Genomic DNA, 7,282 nt, shown 5'->3' on the forward strand with positions numbered 1-7,282 from the left:
GCCCCTAATACAGCCACCTAGCTGCATCACAACCATTGTTCACTATTGCAGTACTACTTTAAAAAGGCTGCAGAACACACACACAAACACGCTGCACGTTGTTATAAAAACACACTGAATTTGTCATGATTGAACAACCTCTCATCACATGAAGCCTAGAGTGAAAAAAGAAGATTCTAAAATATCCACAATACTCACTGAGACACAGATCTGTCTAACTGTTGCTCAGGGTCAGCTGGCTGGCTTTAAGTCGTGAGAGTACACCTTCTAAAAAACAGTGGTTGAACACCTCTCCAAACAGAACGGAACCTGTAAGAGAGCAGCACAAACCGTCATGATTCATCTACATCACCTGAAGCCTGGAGTAAAAAAGATAGTCATTGGCTGATATACTATGTCTGATAGTGCGAGGAGTAGTTCAAAATAGAGACCCTGGTCTGGCTTTCCAAAGGATCCAAAGATCTTCTTCAAAGCACTATCCTTAGCCCACCAGCGTGCTTCTTCGATTGGAGATAGGCGTCTGTGTTTTGTGTCCTGGCTCTTCTCCCACACGTCATCCTTTGGTAGGATTCACGGAGTAACACAGCAATGTTGTTAAGGAGAGCAAACAGTGACCCACTTGCTAAGACAATTTCGGTTGTGTCAGACAAACCAGAAACCTCTTAAGGATAGGCGTTCCGTCAACAGGGCAGTTGTAAATCATGCAGCGCCTTGTGTCACGATCGCAGATTTTAGAGAAGCAACAAATGTCGGTACATATATCGGCTGAAAGCTTAAATTCTTGTGAAGGTGAAATGTGTACTTACATTCTGAAATCTTGCTCGGATTTATCATCCAAAGCGTCCCAGAGATAACATGAAGTGTCGTTTTGTTAGATAACATCCTTTTTCATATCCTGAAAAGGTCCATATAGCAAGCACGATCGATTTTGTATTTCCACTCGTTCAATTTGCAAAGAAAGAAATTTGTGAAATCTAACCGTAAACGTTTTTTCAACCAGTCAAATCACGTTTGTATGTATTCCTCAGAGATCCTAGAACGTAACCAGACTTCACTATATCATTAGGGGTGTAGTATATCCTATAGGACACCAAATTTGGTCAGAGAGCGACACCTTCATGGCACGCAGATGACGCGGTTGGTCTTCACTTGATCGACTCTAACTTTGTATACGGGAGTATACGGAAACCCTGTATCTGTCGCAAAATGTAGCTGCTAACCTTTTGCAACAGCAATGCCTTTTCCTTTTGGACAAAAATCTTAAGAATATTCAGAGTTATGAAGTTATGAAAACTAGTTGTTTTGCAACTGTTGAACTTATTATATGGCTACTAATACTGGAAAACTAAATCAAAGTCCAAGTATACAGATTTGATGATATTCTTGCAGAAAAATGTCATTTGAATGCAAATTTCTCCTTCACAATTTGCCCAAATGTACCTGGGTGACTTCACACTAAATGCCGTGAAGTTCGCTCATACTTCAAGTTATCTATCTGAAACGTTGCACATACACTGGTGCCATCTTCTGGACACCATTGGAATTACAGCCAGAGTGATGGCTAGATGTGGGACCTTTCTGTTGCATTTCAAAGATGGTGGTAGAAGGAACTAAACGGTTGTTTTTTCTTTGTATTTTCTTCTACCAGATCTATTGTGTTATATTCTCCTACATTCAATTCACATTTCCACAAACTTCAAAGTGTTTCCTTTCAAATAGTACCAGGAATATGCATATCCTTGCTTCAAGGCCTGAGCTACAGGCAGTTAGATTTGAGTATGTCATTTTAGGTGAACATTTTTTTTTTAAGTGGGCTATCCCAAAGAACATTTATTTTAAGGACATGTGCAGAGCACCATACATGCACTTGACTGGGGGACTTTGAGAATAACAAAGGAGAGAAGTCCTTATATTTGCCCTGCATATTGGATGCTCCATCCGTAGCATTGCAAATGCATTTGTGGCTGTTGTGAAGTGTGAGGCAATGTTAGTTTATCCACAACATCTGTCAACAACTGGACAAAGTACTGTCCAGTGGATGCCTCACACTTCACAACAGCCACAAGCCTCTCTTGTACTACGTCTGTCACATATCTCACAATGACAGAGCACTGGTTTTGAGAATTTATGTCCTGAGTTGTGTCGATCTGGAGAGAGAACATTCCAGCTTACTCAATTTCACTATTACGATAATGCTCTGCATTGTGTGAATGTTGTTGACCATATTTTTTGAGAGGAGTGAGATTAGAGAACCTCTCCCTCTTGCCCCAGACTGATGTAGGTTCTTGCTTTTCTCAATGCATTCGGTGAGATGTTCTTTCAAGCAGACGTCATACATTTCCCAGCAGTATTATCAACTCCAAGAAATTACTGTGATTGATACTGGTGTCCTCTAATGTATACACGGTCTCAGACTGCATCCCCCTGTTACTGAGCCCCCTCTTGCCAATGACTTTCACTATGTCTATGACACTTTCCAGCACCTGCCTTCTCCTGCGTACATGCTCTATGTGGGAAGACACCTGACTGCCACTGAGCAGACTGCCACTGAGCAGACTGCCACTGAGCAGACTGCCACTGAGCAGACTGTCTGCTTTGGAGGACCTTAAAAAGTATGCCTGAGCACTACTTCTGTGCATGTTGCTCTTCCCACACTCCTCTACCCTTTGGTGAACATGTTTCCAATCTGTTATTCCACTAATAAAAATAATGTTGTCGGGAAGGCTTCGCAAATGCCATACAAATTGAACAGTATAACGCATGGCTTTCCTCATTGTATGACAGCTATTTCCGATTGGTGCTATCTTTAAAACAGAAAACTCTCTGGACCACAGAATTGTTTGATTCCTGCATAGAGTGGAAACAAAAAAAAAATTTTAGGTCTTCAGGCTTGGGTCTCTTGAAATAATCAAAAGTTGGTCTGGCATCCTGGCCTTCTCTGACTGTGTCTTCAACTGAAACTGGACTGGGCCTGTCATCAACCTCAATGCTCACTTCCACTTTAACTGGACTGGACCTATCATCAACCTGGATATTAATAAAATAGTATATACATTTACTAATAAAGGCACCATTTTGAAACACTACAAAAACAGCAGCAGCCCCACTATTTCATATCAACACAACACGTTTGCTTGTGTGGGTTTACTCGCCGTTCACACCGGACTCTTGGTATGATGATTTCAATGCGTTTTCTAGTAAGAGGCGAAGTGGTGGGAACCGTGGCGATGAGGATCAGAGCTAGCAAATCACTGTAGCCATAATGTCCCACACAAAATATGAATTTGAGAGGGAAAGGACTTGATTGGTTTTACAATATGTATACTATTTGCAACCAATGGCTGTATAGACATTAAATAAAATTAGCTGATTAACGTTTGTATATGTCTAATGCAATTTAGCGTTTAGAACGACAAGTCAAAAGCAATCAGAATCAGATGAAAATGCTTATTTTAGCTAAGTAAAATGATTCAACTTTAAATCACTGATACTCAAGTGATTGCCATTTTCCACAATCCCCACAGGACTGTCGAAATCTAGGCATTCAGAGCTTTGCTAGGCGTCAAATTTGAGTTTTCCCGCTAGCCGGTTTGAACACCCAGTTACTGTACGTCTTTACCTCAATTCATTCTTTCTGGTACATTTACACAGCAGTAGCTGACCAATAGTATTTGCCTTTCACTCATAAATTCTAATATGTTATATTTGTAACACATTTATGCACATATCTACCAATTCGTCTGCACTGTCTTTGGCTTCGTGGTCCTCTCCGTCTACTCTTTTACCCGCGAACCGGGTTGTGGCATCTTCCTTTCGATGTTAGCGTCAGTGGCACTTGTACTAGTCCTACTACCGAATACGTCGGTTAGTGTTTTACATTTACTTGCATTTGAGTGAAGACTTTTGACTCTATTGTTAACTTTTCAAACCCACCCTTGGTTTTTTTTACTTTGCTTTTCCATTTTCTATTGTAGCTAGTTTTCAAGCTGTCAGTGTCAATGTGAGTGTGAGCGAGACAAAGAGGACGGAGCTAAGGGTTGCATAGATGTTCGTTTGGAATAGACCAACGGGCCTAGGGGAAAGGGGGGGTTGGCCCGTCTCGCTCAACCTTCTACCAAATGTTTTGTTAGTAGTAAAAAATGTATAAGGCAGGCGGCCCTCCGGCCCAGAGGTTGACCAGCCCACCTGGAATTCCCCCGGTGCTTCCGGTGGCCAGTCCGCTACCGGATGTAGAGAAAGCAGAGCTCTCCAATAGGTGTGCCAAAACATTCAACGACCATTTTCTATAACGTGCGGTTACAAGTTTATTAACTTTCAAATGACTTTCCCATTGTTCCTCAACTATAGTGTGGGATATACTATTTTGTGTCTCTGAGTCTGTACTTTTATCCAACGTAAAAAAAAAGGAGAAAAAAAGTTAAATGTTGCAACATAAGACTGAATCGAGGTGGTCGGTGACATATTTATGTACAGTTGTATTGCAGGTAATATTTCATGTGACACAAAGTCTGCGTGAATATATCACCTTTATATTTATTTTAAATGAACAATGTGTTCATTATATTGACAGACCAAAAAATCTGAATTACACAACATAAATCAGTGGGTCCAACAAGTAATTATTTGCCAAAAACATAATGGTTTAATAAAGTTCACTTCATGAAGTCTTATTTCAGTGTCCTCCAAGCCTCAGGTGAAATGTAAATTAATTCCTTTGATCTCACTAACAGGTATGTCTTTTTTAGAATGATGAATCTGCTTTAGGAACAGACTACACTGAATTTGGCTTCTCACACACACACACACACACACACACACACACAGACACAGACACAGACACAGACACAGACACAGACACAGACACACAGACACACAGACACACAGACACACAGACACACAGACACACACACACACACACACACACACACACAACAGCCACACGACAGCCACAAAGCACACAGTAAAACTCCACACCCTCAGGCTGAAATAAAAATTATAGATTTGATCCTTGATTAACGTTTGGAAACTGGATCTGCCAATGGGATCTCCCCTGGTCTCCCCATGACGTTGGATGGGAATAAATACAGTATGGTATTTTCCTGTCGTAATGGAACTACGAAAACACTGCCCCTTGACAGCAGTATCTAGCCACAGTCGTACTGGAATAACTAAAACTACTGGAACCCTTGACAGTACTCTCTAGCCACAGTCGTTCTGGAACTACTAAATCGCTGCCCCTTGACAGTGGTATCTAGCCACAGTCGTTCTGGAACTACTAAATCGCTGCCCCTTGACAGTGGTATTTAGCCACAGTCGTTCTGGAACTACTAAATCGCTGCCCCTTGACAGTGGTATCTAGCCACAGTCGTTCTGGAACTACTAAATCGCTGCCCCTTGACAGTGGTATCTAGCCACAGTCATGCTGGAACTACTAAATCCCTACCCCTTGACAGTGGTATCTAGCCACAGTCGTTCTGGAACTACTAAATCCCTGCCCCTTGACAGTGGTATCTAGCCACAGTCGTTCTGGAACTACTAAATCCCTGCCCCTTGACAGTGGTATCTAGCCACAGTCGTTCTGGAACTACTAAATCGCTGCCCCTTGACAGTGGTATCTGGCCACAGTCATGCTGGAACTACTAAATCTCTCCCCCTTGACAGTGGTATCTAGCCACAGTCGTTCTGGAACTACTAAATCCCAGCCCCTTGACAGTGGTATCTAGCCACAGTTGTTCTGGAACTACTAAATCCCTGCCCCTTGGGACAGTGGTATCTAGCCACAGTCGTTCTGGAACTACTAAATCTCTCCCCCTTGACAGTGGTATCTAGCCACAGTCGTTCTGGAACTACTAAATCGCTGCCTCTTGACAGTGGTATCTAGCCACAGTTGTGCTGGAACTAGTAAAACTACTGGAACCCTTGACAGCGGTATCTAGCCACAGTTGTGCTGGAACTAGTAAAACTACTGGAACCCTTGACAGCGGTATCTAGCCACAGTCGTGCTGGAACTAGTAAAACTACTGGAACCCTTGACAGTGGTATCTAGCACTGTCGTACTGGAACTAGTAAAACTACTGGAACCCTTGACAGCGGTATCTAGCCACAGTCGTACTGGATCTAGTAAAACTACTAGGGGGGGGTTTGCTGGGTTTTTCATGCCCAACAGTTTCCCACGTGTATCAAGAATAGTCCACCACCCAAAGGACATCCAGGTGTAACCAATGTGAAATGGCTAGCTAGTTAGCGGTGGTGCGCACTAATAGCGTTTCAATCGGTGACGTCACTCACTCTGTGGCCTTGAAGTAGTTGTTCCCCCTTGCTCTGAAGGGCCACGGCTTTTGTGGCACGATGGGTAACGATGCTTCGAGGGTGACTGTTGTATGTGTGCAGAGGGTCCCTGGTCCGAGCCCAGATAAGGGCGAGGAGAGGGACGGAAGCTATACTGTTACACAGGTAACGTGAGAAATTGGTTGAATTTAGCTGGTGCTTTTGGGACAGTTTCTCTAAAGATCCACTCTCTGGGTTGTGTGTTTGCATAAGAAAGCCTTCTGATGATTATTCTGGATCACAGTGTGTTAGGTGAGTCCAGAATTTGGTGTCTCTTTTCTTAATTTGGAGTGCTCGGGGGAATCTCCTAAGTTTTGACCTTCAGGCTAGGTTTGGGGCATTTTTACATACACCTAGAATATTTGTACAAAATTCCGGTCCCACATTAGGCTGCCATATAGAAGGACTGGAGTTATGACAGAGTCTGTAGACAGACCAAGGTAAGTATAGTTGGTGGTGCGTTTCAGAATTGTTTCACCTAGGGTGAAATGTTATCTACTTTCCTGAGATCTGGATTTTATTCTGAGAGATCATTACATTGGTATGGTCAATATTAAAATGGATAGTGCCCAGTCCTCACAATACTGTTCTAGAAAGGACAGGCTTTGTTGTAGCCCCTATTCTGTTGGTAACATGATTACTAAGTCATCGGCTTATAAAATAAACTTTGTCTTTGTCTTCTAAGTTGAGTCGCAGTGATGTAGATTGTAATATATGGTAGCCAATTAATTTATATAAATATTGAATAAGGTTGGACGAATATTGAAACCTTGTCTTACTCCTCTGTCCTGACTAAATAATTGTGTTATTTTTGTTTTGTTTTCCTTATAAATCCCATGAATAATATCATATACCTCGCCTCCTATACCAATTAGAATTTTTAAGAATGATTCCATATGGCATGAAGATGTAAAGGCTATACAAAACAGGCAAATACACTATATATACAAAAGGA

This window comes from Oncorhynchus keta, chromosome 32, assembly GCF_023373465.1.
Source record: "Oncorhynchus keta strain PuntledgeMale-10-30-2019 chromosome 32, Oket_V2, whole genome shotgun sequence".
Classification (NCBI taxonomy): Eukaryota; Metazoa; Chordata; class Actinopteri; order Salmoniformes; family Salmonidae; genus Oncorhynchus; species Oncorhynchus keta.